Consider the following 16,163-nt stretch of genomic DNA (forward strand, 5'->3'; position numbering starts at 1 on the left):
TTACTGGTATGAGATACAAGATGGGTGGTTGTTTATTGTTCTGGTTTAATTATTGATGCATAATAGTCTGGTTTAATTATTGATGCATAATAGTCTGGTTAAACAGCATATTGAAGCATAATAGTCTGGTTTAATCATTGATGCATAATAGTCTGGTTTAATTATTGATGCATAATAGTCTGGTTTAATTATTGCTGCATAATAGTCTGATTTAATTATTGATGCATAATAGTCTGGTTTAATAGCTTATTGATGCATAATAGTCTGGTTTAATAGCTCATTGATGCATAATAGTCTGGTTTAATTATTGATGCATAATAGTCTGGTTTAATAGCTTATTAATGCATAATAGTCTTGTTTAATTATTGATGCATAATAATCTGGTTTAATAGCATATTGATGCATAATAGTCTGGTAAATATTTGATGCATACTAGTCTGGTTTAATAGCTCATTGATGCATAGTAGTCTGGTTTAATTATTGATGCATAATAGTCTGGTTTAATAGCTTATTGATGCATAATAGTCTGGTTTAATTATTGATGCATAATAGTCTGGTTTAATTATTGATGCATAATAGTCTGGTTTAATAGCTTATTGACGCATAATAGTCTGGTTTAATAGCTTATTGATGCATAATAGTGTGGTTTAATACCTTATAGATGTATAATAGTCTGGTTTATTATTGATGAATAATAGTCTGGTTTAATTATTGATGCATAATATTCTGGTTTAATTATTGATGCATAATAGTCTGGTTTTATAGCTTATTGATGCATAATAGCCTGGTTTAATTATTGATGCATAATATTTTGGTTTAATTACTGATGCATAATAGTCTGGTTTAATAGCTTATTGATGCATAATAGTCTAGTTTAATAGCTTATCGATGCATAATAGTCTGGTTTAATTATTGATGCATAATAGTCTGGTTTAATAGCTTATTGATGCCTAATAGTCTGGTTTAATAGTTTATTGATGCATAATAGTCTGGTTTAATACTTTATTGATGCATAATATTCTGGTTTAATTATTTATGCGTAATAGTCTTGTTTAATTATTGATGCATAATAGTCTTATTTAATCATTGATGAATAATGGTCTGGTTTAATTATTGATGCATAATAGTCTGGTTTAATTATTGATGCATAATAGTCTGTTTTAATTATTGATGCATAATAATCTGGTTTAATTATTGGTGCATAATAGTTTGGTTAAATAGCTTATTGATGCATAAGAGTCTGGTTTAATTATAGATGCGTAATAGTCTCGTAAAATTATTGATGCACAATAGTCTGGTTTAATTATTGATGCATAATAGTCTGGTTTAATAGCTTAATTATGCATAATAGTCTGGTTTAATTATTGATGCATAATAGTCTGGTTTAATTATGGTATGCATAATAGTCTGGTTTAATTATTGATGCATAATAGTCTGGTTTAATAGCTTATTGCTGCATAATAGTCTGGTTTAATTATTGGTGCATAATATTCTGGTTTAATTATTGATGCATAATAGTCTGGTTTAATTATTGATGCATAATAGTCTGGTTTAATTATTGATGCATAATAGTCTGGTTTAATTATTGATGCACAATAGTCTGGTTTAATTATTGATGCATAATAGTCCGGTTTAATAGCTTATTGATGCATAATCGTCTGGTTTAATTATTGATGCATAATAGTCTGGTTCAATTATTGTATGCATAATAGTCTGGTTTAATTATTGATGCATAATAGTCTGGTTTAATAGATTATTGATGCATAATATTCTGGTTTAATGATTGAGGCATAATAGTCTGGTTTAATTATTTATGCATAATAGTCTTGTTTAAATATTGATGCATAATAGTCTGATTTAATTATTGATGCATAATAATCTGGTTTAATTATTGATGCATAGCACCCACAATTATTAATTGGTTCCTCTAAAAGGTGTGCAAAGAAGCGAGCATAAGAGTCTTGTTTAATAGCTTATTGATACATAATAATCTGGTTTAATTATTGATGCATAATAGTCTGGTTTTATTATTGATGCATGATAGTCTGATTTAATTATTGATGAATAATGGTCTGGTTTAATTATTGATGCATAATAGTCTGGTTTAATTATTGATCCATAATAATCTGGTTTAATTATTGATGCATAATAGTCTGGTTTAATAGCTTATTGATGCATAATAATCTGGTTTAATTATTGATGAATAATAGTCTGGTTTAATTATTGGTGCATAATAGTCTGGTTTAATTATTGATGCATAATAGTCTGGTTTAATTATTGATGCATAATAGTCTGGTTTAATTATTGATCCATAATAGTCTGGTTTAATTATTTATGCATAATAGTCTGGTTTAATAGCTTATTGATGCATAATAGTCTGGTTTAATAGCTTATTAATGCATAATAGTCTGGTTTAATTATTGATGCATAATAATCTGGTTTAATAGCATATTGATGCATAATAGTCTGGTAAATATTTGATGCATACTAGTCTGGTTTAATAGCTCATTGATGCATAGTAGTCTGGTTTAATTATTGATGCATAATAGTCTGGTTTAATAGCTTATTGATGCATAATAGTCTGGTTTAATTATTGATGCATAATAGTCTGGTTTAATTATTGATGCATAATAGTCTGGTTTAATAGCTTATTGACGCATAATAGTCTGGTTTAATAGCTTATTGATGCATAATAGTGTGGTTTAATACCTTATAGATGTATAATAGTCTGGTTTATTATTGATGAATAATAGTCTGGTTTAATTATTGATGCATAATATTCTGGTTTAATTATTGATGCATAATTGTCTGGTTTTATAGCTTATTGATGCATAATAGCCTGGTTTAATTATTGATGCATAATATTTTGGTTTAATTACTGATGCATAATAGTCTGGTTTAATAGCTTATTGATGCATAATAGTCTGGTTTAATAGCTTATCGATGCATAATAGTCTGGTTTAATTATTGATGCATAATAGTCTGGTTTAATAGCTTATTGATGCCTAATAGTCTGGTTTAATAGTTTATTGATGCATAATAGTCTGGTTTAATACTTTATTGATGCATAATATTCTGGTTTAATTATTTATGCGTAATAGTCTTGTTTAATTATTGATGCATAATAGTCTTATTTAATCATTGATGAATAATGGTCTGGTTTAATTATTGATGCATAATAGTCTGGTTTAATTATTGATGCATAATAGTCTGTTTTAATTATTGATGCATAATAATCTGGTTTAATTATTGGTGCATAATAGTTTGGTTAAATAGCTTATTGATGCATAAGAGTCTGGTTTAATTATAGATGCGTAATAGTCTCGTAAAATTATTGATGCACAATAGTCTGGTTTAATTATTGATGCATAATAGTCTGGTTTAATAGCTTAATTATGCATAATAGTCTGGTTTAATTATTGATGCATAATAGTCTGGTTAAATTATGGTATGCATAATAGTCTGGTTTAATTATTGATGCATAATAGTCTGGTTTAATAGCTTATTGCTGCATAATAGTCTGGTTTAATTATTGGTGCATAATATTCTGGTTTAATTATTGATGCATAATAGTCTGGTTTAATTATTGATGCATAATAGTCTGGTTTAATTATTGATGCACAATAGTCTGGTTTAATTATTGATGCATAATAGTCCGGTTTAATAGCTTATTGATGCATAATCGTCTGGTTTAATTATTGATGCATAATAGTCTGGTTCAATTATTGTATGCATAATAGTCTGGTTTAATTATTGATGCATAATAGTCTGGTTTAATAGATTATTGATGCATAATAGTCTGGTTTAATGATTGAGGCATAATAGTCTGGTTTAATTATTTATGCATAATAGTCTTGTTTTAATATTGATGCATAATAGTCTGATTTAATTATTGATGCATAATAATCTGGTTTAATTATTGATGCATAGCACCCACAATTATTAATTGGTTCCTCTAAAAGGTGTGCAAAGAAGCGAGCATAAGAGTCTTGTTTAATAGCTTATTGATGCATAATAATCTGGTTTAATTATTGATGCATAATAGTCTGGTTTTATTATTGATGCATGATAGTCTGATTTAATTATTGATGAATAATGGTCTGGTTTAATTATTGATGCATAATAGTCTGGTTTAATTATTGATCCATAATAATCTGGTTTAATTATTGATGCATAATAGTCTGGTTTAATAGCTTATTGATGCATAATAATCTGGTTTAATTATTGATGAATAATAGTCTGGTTTAATTATTGGTGCATAATAGTCTGGTTTAATTATTGATGCATAATAGTCTGGTTTAATTATTGATGCATAATAGTCTGGTTTAATTATTGATCCATAATAGTCTGGTTTAATTATTGATGCATAATAGTCTGGTTTAATAGCTTATTGATGCATAATAGTCTGGTTTAATAGCTTATTGATGCATAATGGTCTGGTTTAATTATTGAGTCATAATAGTCTGCTTTAATAGCTTATTGAAGCATAATAGTCTGGTTTAATTATTGATGCATAATAGTCTGGTTTAATTATTGATCCATAATAGTCTGGTGTAATAGCTTTTTGATGCATAATAGTCTGGTTTAATTATTGATGCATAATATTGTGGTTAAATTATTGGTAAACAATAGTCTGATTTTATTATTGATCAATAATGGTCTGGTTTATGCATAATAGTCTGGTTATATTATTGCTGCATAATAGTCTGGTTTAATAGCTTATTGATGCATAATAATCTGGTTTAATTATTGATGCATAATAGTCTGGTTTAATTATTAGGGCATATTAGTCTGGTTTAATTATTGATGCATAATAGTCTGGTTTAATTTTTTATGCATAATAGTCTGGTTTAATTATTGATGCATAATAGTCTGGTTTTATTATTTATGCATAATAGCCTGGTTTAATAGCTTATTGATGCATAATAGTCTGGTTTAATTATTGATACATAATAGTCTGGTTTAATTATTTAGTCATAATAGTCTGCTTTAATAGCTTATTGAAGCATAATAGTCTGGTTTAATTATTGATACATAATAGTCTGGTTTAATTATTGATGCATAATAGTCTGGTTTAATTATTGATGCATAATCGTCTGGTTTAATAGCTAATTGATGCATAATCGTCTGGTTTAATTATTGATGCATAATAGTCTGGTTTAATGGCTTATTGATGCATAATAGTCTGGTTTAATAGCTTATAGATGCATAATAGTCTGGTTTAATTATTGATGCATAAGAGTCTGGTTTAATTATTGATGCATAATCGTCTGGTTTAATAGCTAATTGATGCATAATCGTCTGGTTTAATTATTGATGCATAATAGTCTGGTTTAATGGATTATTGATGCATAATAGTCTGGTTTAATAGATTTGTGATGCAAAATAGTCTTGTTTAATTATTGATGCATAATAGTCTGGTTTAATTATTGATGCATAATAGTCTGGTTTAATTATTGATGCATAATAGTCTGGTTTAATAGTTTATTGATGCATAATAGTCTATTTTAATTATTGTTGCATAATAGTCTGGTTTAATAGCTTATTGATGCATAATAGTCTGGTTTAATTATTGATGCATAATAATCTGGTTTTATTATTGATTCATAATAGTCTGGTTAAATTATTGATGCATAATAGTCTGGTTTAATGGCTTATTAATGCATAATAGTCTGGTTTAATTATTGATGCATAATAATCTGGTTTAATTATTGATGCATAATAGTCTGGTTTAATAGCTTATTGATGCATAATATTCTGGTTTTATTATTGATGCATAATATTCTGGTTTAATTATGGATGCATAATAGTCTGGTTTAATTATTGATGCATAATAATCTGGTTTAATTATTGATGCATAATAGTCTGGTTTAATAGCTTATTAATGCATAATAGTCTGGTTTAATTATTGATGCATAATATTCTGGTTTAATTATGGATGCATAATAGTCTGGTTTAATTATTGATGCATAATATTCTGGTGTAATTATTGATGCATAATAGTCTGGTTTAATTATTGATGCATAATAGTCTGGTTTAATTATTGATGCATAATAGTCTGGTTTAATAGCTTATTGATGCATAATATTCTGGTTTAATTATTGATGCATAATAGTCTGGTTTAATTATTGATGCATAATATTCTGGTGTAATTATTGATGAATAATAGTCTGGTTTAATTATTGATGCATAATAGTCTGGTTTAATTATTGATGCATAATAGTCTGGTTTAATAGCTTATTGATGCATAATATTCTGGTTTAATTATTGATGCATAATAGTCTGGTTTAATTATTGATGCATAACCGTCTGGTGTAATAGCTTATTGATGCATAATCGTCTGGTTTAATTATTGATGCATAATAGTCTGGTTTAATAGCTTATTGATGCATAATAGTCTGGTTTAATAGCTTATTGATGCATAATAGTCTGGTTTATATAGATTTTTGATGCAAAATAGTCTGGTTTAATTATTGATGCATAATAGTCTGGTTTAATTATTGATGCATAATAGTCTGGTTTTATTATTGCTTCATAATTTTTTTTTTTTTTTTTTTTACATTTTCACCCCAAACAAGGCAAATTGCCACTTTGGTGTAGGGGGCTACTATCAGGGGCAACAACTACTGGGGTACTATGTAGGGATTTGGGCAGCAAGTTGTCGGTTCACGTTACACTTGAACTTCTGCACGTCAGTACTGTTGGGGAAGCAGGGACCTGGAATGGAATTCCAGAGTCTTGCGGTTCTAGGGAAGAAACTATTGGAGTAAAAAGATCTTTTACATCTAAGGATCTCTACAGTGTGGGGGTGGGATTTAGTAGCCTGTCGGGTTTGTCGAGGGTGCTCGCGTCGTGGGGGCACAAGTGATTGCAGTTCGTCAGAGCATTCACCACTAAAATACTTGTAGAAAAGGCAGAGGGATGCAACATTTCGTCGATGGGACAGAGGCTGAAGCTTAGATGCCAGTTCAGGGCCTATCAGGTTTGCGACTCTCTTTTGAACCTTGTCAAGGAGCGAGCGACTAGTAGCAGATGCACCAGCCCAGATGTGGCAGCAATACTCCATACATGGGCGAATGGTGGCCTTATAGAGGTACAGGATACTTTCGGATATTAGTAGTTTTCTAGCACGGTAGAGAGAGCCTACCTTTCTTGCAGCGGCCCTGACAATGCCTTCAATGTAATTGTTCCAACTCATGTTTCCTGTGAACGTTAGGCCAAGGAGTTTGAAAGATGTACTCTCAGATAAAGAGTCGTTGGTCATTGCTATGGGTGGTAGAGAGGGTTTCTTGTAATTATTGAATGAAACTAGTTTAGTCTTGGCAGCATTGAACGCGACCAACCACTTTTGTCCCCATTCCACTACAGATTGGAGGTCTTCCTCTAGTGTTTCTGCCATTTCTTTAGAAATGTGTTCATTCGTCTTCCTGTCGTGTCTGCCATAGTGTAGTGTCATCAACATATATACCCATCTCAGAGGCAATGTTGTCGGGGAGGTCATTTATGAATATCAGGAACAGTAAAGGTCCAAGGATAGAACCCTGGGGCACTCCCGCATTTATATCATATTGTTTAGATGTGCGACCGTCGAGGACTACCTGGATTTTTCTCTTATCTAAGAAGGATTTAATTATGTTAAGTATTCTACCAGTGATACCGTATGATCTGATTTTACTGAGGAGACCCTCATGCCATACCCTGTCAAAAGCCTTAGATATATCTAGAGCTACCGCTCTGCCTTCCCCCGCTTTGTCCAGTGAATGGTATATACGTTCAGAGATCACAGTGAGGATGTCTGCTGTGGAACGGGCTTGTCTAAATCCATATTGTTTGTCAGTCAGTAGTTTAGCATCTGTAAGATGATGGACTAGAGCATGGTTAATTATGGTCTCAAATATTTTGGCAAAAAGTGGGAGGAGGCTAATGGGGCGATAATTTGATGGGTCTGTCCTTTCGCCAGAATTCTTGAATACTGGTACAACAGAAGCAGTTTTCCAACAGCCCGGAAAGCAAGCTTCATTAAGGCATTTGTTGTAGAGTTTGGAGAGAACTGGAGCTACTTCGGCTGAGCACTTTTTTAATAGCACAGTTGGGATAAGATCGGGTCCACATGCTTTTGAGGTGTCAAGGTTTTTTATGATAGCATGCACCTGAGCAGGGGTGGTTTTCAGATCGTCTAGTGTGGCGTCTGTCCGCATAGGAAAGTCAGGTAGGGGGTGGTTGGAAGGGTCCAGTGTGGAGTTTGAGGCAAACCGACTGGCAAGCATGTTAGCCTTGTCGGTTGCTGAGGAGACAACCTCGTGATTGTTGGTTAGTGGGGGAATTGTTGATTGCCCATTATTTACTACACTGTTGTAGATTTTCCAGAAGTCTCGAGTTCCTAGTTTTTGTGTAATAGTCTGGTTTAATAGCTTATTGATGCATAATAGTCTATTTTAATTATTGTTGCATAATAGTCTGGTTTAATAGCTTATTGATGCATAATAGTCTGGTTTAATTATTGATGCATAATAGTCTGGTTTAATTATTGGTGCATAATAGTCTGGTTTAATTATTGATACATAATAATCTAGTTTTATTATTGATGCATAATAGTCTGGTTTAATTATTGATGCATAATAGTCTGGTTTAATAGCTTATTAATGCATAATAGTCTGGTTTAATTATTGATGCATAATAGTCTGGTTTAATTATTGATGCATAATAGTCTGGTTTAATAGCTTATTGATGCATAATAGTCTGGTTTAATAGCTTAATGATACATATAGTCGATTTTTTAGTAAAAATAAAGTTACCGATTTTGTAACACTGGTAATATTAAACTACTTCACAAAAATTTCAAGTGTATTGAGACATTAGCAATATTTCTAATATATTTCTGGCGAGTTGATATCCTGTGCCGTAAAATGTTAAGAGCAGCTGTAATAATGCTTTATAATCGTCATAAAGCTCTATTTCAAATTACACTGTTTATAGTGTTTAAAGAATTGAGTTCTTGGTTCGGCTTTGTAGCGATTTCAGTAAATGATTTTCATGTCATTATGTACATGTTTGTGTCGCGAAGTGACTTTTGTTCGGAGTCTGGATTATAGGCGGTCCAAGCCGGTAAATGCACAAGGGCGTAGCTCTGCTCTTAACGAGACTTTGCCAATGCGTGCGAACAAATGACAAATAATTTTATTATTGTTCTGTCAAGTACAGAGTTCAGTGCTCGCCTCATAAACAGGAATTCTGGTTGTCGACATTAACCCATTCACGGTGACGACAACGACAACATTGGTTACGATAAGGACGTTTTCCTTGGCGTACAGTAGCGTACCTGGTAGGAACATTGATTTGGGTCGGGAATAGGTTGAATTCTTATATAAATGAAAGAATGAGTTGTAAAATTTACGGAAATTTTTGCTATTTTTGAATTGCAGTGGTTGTTGCTTTGGATCTGTTGTTGCGGTTGTTTTAGGTTTGTTGTTGTTGTTTTATGTATGTTGTTGTTTTAGGTTGGCTATTGTTGGTTTGGGCTTGTTGTTGTTGTTTGAGTCTGCTTGTTGTTGGTTTGGGCTTATTGGTGGTTGTTTTGTAACTATTTGTTGTTTTTCTTGGCTATGTTATTATAATTTGGTTTTATAATAATTCCTTTTTAAATTTTATAAAATCGAAATTATTTATCTTAGCAACATGCGATTATTGACCTATCACTATCTTTACTGATCAGATGGTCTCCTTTTTTATGTGTGTGAAAAAGTTGATAACGTATGTACGAATATCGAAAGGCCTTAGCGTACCGATGTCCTTAGATACCGGAAAGTCTTCTCCTCTAATAATTTCTTCCTATGGACTGGTGATCTTAGGAATTTCTTCCCTGTTTCTTGCTTTCCAAACTGTAGTAATATGCAGAAGTTTAAGTGTAATACGAACAGACATACCACGTCTCCAAGACACGATCCCAAATGGTAGCCCCTTCCGTCCAAGAGAAAATATTCAATTTCATTGAAGCTTATATAGGGGACATTAAGATTGGAAAATGAAGTTACAAAAACTATATGTTGGTAAATACAGAATTGTTCATTTATTTAATAAAGGTATACACACATTTAGTTGGGGGATAGAGGAGACTTCGCAATACCTCGGTATAAAGAGTCCCCTCTATCCCCGGCATCGATGGCATCGACGGCATAAGACTCTAAAAAAGCAACCCCTGTCATGAACGTGCGTCAGAAACATTGAATTCCAGCACCCACAAATAATTTACCCCATCAATATTTGCCTGTTGAACGTTTGCGAAGTCGATGCAGTTGAATCCAACACAGTTAAGAGATGGGTTCGTCGGTTTCAGAGTTGCGTAAATAATGTAAGTGACAAAGAGTGCCCAAACTAAAAGAGGCTGGCAAACCTGCATTAAGAATATCGATGACTATGTAGAGAAATAATTCTGCAACACGCTCGTTTTAATGGTACCACTCTCGTCTACGTATCCCTTTAACGCTTTAGTTTTTTAGTTAAAAAAAATAGGAGGTCTTAATTTTGGAACGATCCACGTATATTTTTGTATCTGTAACTATTTCAAAACGGGAGCAAAAATAATAGTAACTGATTAACATCCCCGTAAATTTTGACAAAATAAATAAATAAATAAATAAAATAACATATATGTACTATTATATAAAATGTTTTTTTTTGTGTGTCTCTGTGCCTATGGGTTCGTTCCTTATAGACTCGAAAACAGCGAGCCGATTTTTACGAAATTTCACCCGAAAGTACATTATGTGTCTGGCAGTGATCTTAGATAGGTTTTCCAACGGAATGTCTTCGATAAGTATCAATAATCGATAATCAAAATAATCTGATGACAGTAGCAACAGACGATTTTGACCACAGTCTGATATCACAAGTGTATTTGAGAAGTTTTATTATCATAAAAGCAGGAAGCCCTACAACATGAGGTTCTTTGATATGACAGGGGCGTTCGAAATGAATGTTTCTGTTTAGAGCACGCTTGAAACATGATATTTGACGTTTGCAATTTAAACTTTAATGTTAGTTAGCCCACAATACATTGTAGTCTATATTGTCTGTCTGTCTGTCTGTCTGTCTGTCTGTCTGTATGTATGTATGTGTGTGTATGTATGTATGTATGTGTACACTCATGAACAAAAAAGAAATGGGCCAAGAGTGAAAGAAGGAAGTAATCGAGTTTTTAATATTTTCCCATGAATTTTTGTTAATTTTAACTGAAAATTTCTATTTGTAGATCATTATTATTATGGCACATAATAATAAGTGGAAAAATTAATCCTAAAAATGGTAAGATCGAGTTTTGGCGAGGATATAAAAAACCGAATTGCAACATTAAGACAGTCCATAATTACTTACAAGCAGATTTTTTGATATTTTAAGAAAAGAAAATGTGGAAACATCTCTTTCTGTAGTGAAGCGAATTGGTCAAAGGTTCGAAATCGAACGTTTGGTAAAAGGGAAATCTGGATCTACTCACCCTAGAGCATTCACTTTGAAGGACGACCACAAGCTTAAATTAACTGTTTTGAAGGATCGAAAGAAAACTTTTGTTGGCCATAGCAAAGAATTCAAAACAGGGACTGGAAATTCTCTTACTAGATATACAATTTCTAGACGAATGAAAGAAATGAGATGTTCCTCTAAAAGGTGTGCAAAGAAGCCATTTTTATCTAAGAACATCAATGATAGAAAGAAATCTTCCTCGGGTTATGGCAAGAAAGATACAGACTGGTTCAGGAATGTTTTCTGGTTAGATGAATCAAGATTTTGTCTTGTTAGTGATGCTCCCGATGCTTCTGAACGGTGCAGTCGAATAACTGGAGGAAGATTTTCGCCAAGTTAAATAAAACGACAAACACGGGAATGGAAGGATAATGGTATGGGGAACTTTTACTGCAACAGAAGTTGGGAAACTTATTAGATGTGAGAAGTCAATCAATGCAAAAGAATACATTCGAATATTAGAAACTGTTACCAAATATCCAGAAGCTGGGAATATCCCAGAACATTATTTTTCAACATAATAATGCCCCTGCACACATTACTAAAGTCACAAAAAATGGTTTTCTGATAATTCAATTGATGTGATATTTTGGCCAGGTGAAAGCCCAGATTTAAACCCACTCGAGAATAATTGGTCCATAATATCTCGTGCATTGTCCGGAAGAACTTTTGAGAACAATGACACACTATGGGAAGCTGTGGAAAGCGAATGGAATAGAATCTCCTCTTCACAGTTTTCCACTTTGGTTGAGAGCATGTCTAAAAAGATTGATCTTTTAAAGAAATCAAAAGGGAATGCGATTCCATCCTAAACATTTATTAAAGTAAATGTCTTGTTTTGTGTTATTAGTCTCGTTTAAGTTTCCTTGTTCAATTGTTCTTTGTTCAATATAGCTTTAGTGTAATAAAATGTATAACATTTGTTTGGCTCAATTTTTTTTTTTTTTTTGCTCACGCGTGTATATATATATTTATTGCGTACATAACCCCGAAGTTAAGCAACGATGAGACCGGCCGTATGTGTATGCAGGGAGACATGCGAATATTCCGGTGTACAGAGATGGGTCCGAATCTGGAGCAGACAATCAATCGATTTGATTGAAAAATGAACGATTTCACCAACGACAAAAAGGACAATTTCACCGACGACAATAAAAATATGGGAGTGTGAAACATGTGTTGATTATCATTCAATCCTAGATAACGTAAGTTATCCCTGCTTGTTAGTAAATATTAGTAAACTTTTTATATATCGATAGTAAACATTTCAAAGCCATTGATGTATATATTTAACATTCATATTGTTTTATTGCTGATGTGTTTCGTCTTACGCATGTTTCATTGAAGAGTCATTCAAGAAAATTAAAAAGCCAAAAATCAAGTTGAACTCTGTTTATAGAATTGAGAAAAAAACAGTAAACGTTAGTGACCTCTTGTCGTAGAATACTCTCATAATTTTTTATTATGAACGCCCGCTGACATAGGGTTCAAAAATACTTAATTTCGTTCAGTTTGTGTGTTAGTTGCTGGTGGCCTGGGAGAAAGATGCAATCAAAGGTGGCTTTCTACACTGATAATTGTATAAATTGTATAAGCATGAAATTACTAATGTCTGTATGTATAAACTTTAGTATTTATTGAAAGACTATATATATATATATACATATATATATATATATATATATATATATATATATATATATATATATATATATATATATATACCCGAATACGATGTTCAGCATGTTAAAAATATACCTTCTGTCGTAAAAATCTAATAGAAAAATATCTGAAGAAGTTGGTGGGGACAGGATATTTTTATGGACAGATAAATCGTAAAATTGCCTTCCCACTAATGGAACAGCTGGAAAAATATCTAGGAAATAAACGAAGGTTATATAAAACAAATAAAACGTGAGTCTTTGAATTTTCAACAATATATATATATATATATATATATATATATATATATATATATATATATATATATATATATATATATTTAAAAATCCTGTAAATTAAGATAAAAAAAAACATTATTATTCGACAAAAAACACACAATGCGCATTTATTTCGTAGAGTTTCAACGAATACCGTCTTTTCTTTAGAGCAAAATATGATTTCTAGAAAAAAAATATATATATATATACTAGCAGGGAGACCCGACGTTGCTCGAGATGTCGAGATGTAATGATAATCAACGAATATTTCACACTCCTATATTTTTATTGTCATCGAAATCTGTGAAATCTCCCGGGAGGAAGCTTCACATGCCTCCATGCAGTAACTTGTCCAAATAATGTGTTATTCTACATTGCACTATAAAGAACCTACTGTATAAAATTATTTTGTATAAACTTTTTTCTAGTTAACGATAAAAAAGCATTAAGAAATTAGGTGCTGGGTTTGAACCTAGAGACCACGTCATGTTAAAAAAATATAAATAAATAAAAAAATACAAAACATGTAAATTTTCAAGTTTTATAAAATTCTTTGCTGTTAATGAAAAGATAATTAAGAAATTTACATTTACGAGCAAAGTTTGAACCTACAGACCACTAGCAGTATCAGAATTTTCAGCCGAGTCGCCATTTTGAATAGACACCTGTCTATCAGATTATAACAATATGAAAACGTAATTTAAACCCGTAAATTTTATTTCAATAAAACGAGCAAAGACCAAATTTTAATATCATAAAAGCTTTAATAGAGAAATAAACAATTTTATTTATTTTTCCTTCGATTTCTTCACTTAACATTACACGGAATGTCGAACAATAACATTACTTGAATCTTACGATAAATATTTAACGGGCAAAATATATAACTTACCTGGTTAATGAGTAAGATATGCTTTCTTTTAATCTTCCTGTATGAGAATTTATTCATATTTATGTATTATAATCCATGTATTTTTTAAATGGAAGGATTTTTCCAACACATATCGCGACAACGCGTGTCTTTCAAGAAAGTTGTAAAGACACCGGATGTTAAGATTATCACTTTGTTATCTACGGAAGCCTATAAGTGTAAAAAAACACTAATTCAGAAACCTTAGTAATCTCGATATTGGATTATATTCCTTCAAATTTTCCACTTTTAAAGGTTTTCGGGGGCGCTGAAAACGGAAATAACCATTTATATATACGGCAAACGAAACTAGTAGTTTCCAAGATAAAAAATTTTACAAATGGTCACAAAGTAGGGGGTCACTTTTCTATAATGATGTGACGTCAAATGGGCACCCACTTTATGGCCACATTGCAATGAACAGATTTGGCCGTAATTTTAAAGGAATTTTCGAGGGTGTCCGACTTCCAAAGGGAGATAACTTATCGTCCTTTTTTTTAATGTTGGCGCCTTTACGCTATCGTACATGAAAACTGGGATTTTTTATTTTTGGATTTACACGGATTACGAAATGACGAAGATATGCAATGTAAATTGTTTTTTTTTAATATCTTAAAGAAATACCTGAATTTTTTATTTATTATACTATAAATCTGCATTATATGGTTTCGTCTTTTTTTTTTATATCGAAAAAAAAGGAAACCAGGAATTAAATATAAAAATATACACTGACCGAAAAATAATGACTGGAAAATTCTAAACAAAAATTAAGCTTCCACGTAAAGAAAACAAAAAAACAAAAAAAAAAAACACGTGGTTATCGAAAAAAGAAGGATTTACATTTTGGACTTTACCGGTAAATTTACAGATAAGTGATATTTTTTTGTTGTTTTAAATTTGAGTATTTTATTTATTGATGTTTTATCTTCAATTTATGATATATAATACGTGTCAACCAAAATTAATTATTAAAATTCTCATAGACATTTCAAAATGGGGGGGGTGAATTTATAAAACAACGTTTGTCTAAAATATTATATTCAATTTATCGGAAAGAGCATAAAATTTTACATTCAACCTGACAAAAACGTAACAATTGAACGAATAGTAAAATTTTGATAGATTTTTAAAGTTTAAAAATTGAAAAATATTCATCTCATAAAAATCAATTGATTTCATTACGTAACAAAATGGCTCCCTGAGCGCACGCACGCACTTTGTAAACACTGTTTTTTAAAAAATGAAAAATGATATTTCTATTATTTTTTAAACAACTTAAATAGTTTATTTTGGAAGCATTTTCTATAAAGAAAATAAATAACCCACTTTAGAAAGAGAAATTACGAGTTTTCTATATTTTATTCGCAGTTTTCTGTTAGGGGTGTCAAAAATTCCCCCAAAATTCTGATACTGCTAACAGACCACGCCATGCAAAAAAAAAAAAACAATCCCCCCGCCTCCCCCCCTCCCCAATAAAAAAACGCTATCACCTTATCCACAGTAGAATTTTCACGTTTCGTCGTTTTGTTATTGTTGCTAAGCGACGACATGGAACAAATGGCTTTACTGATGATAGATAAATTAAAATAACGGTTTCGATTATCGGTAATTATAGGGGGTATTCTGAGACAAAACTTTACTAAGACTACTCCAAGACTTGTGCATTTATTACTATATATATAAGTACATTTTATTACCATGCATATATATATATATATATATATATATATATATATATATATATATATATATATATAAGCCTGAAGAGTCCTAGAGTGGATGAAACGCGGAATATT

Source organism: Euprymna scolopes, chromosome 25 (assembly GCF_053919585.1).
Source record: "Euprymna scolopes isolate OS-2025 chromosome 25, ASM5391958v1, whole genome shotgun sequence".
Classification (NCBI taxonomy): domain Eukaryota; kingdom Metazoa; phylum Mollusca; class Cephalopoda; order Sepiida; family Sepiolidae; genus Euprymna; species Euprymna scolopes.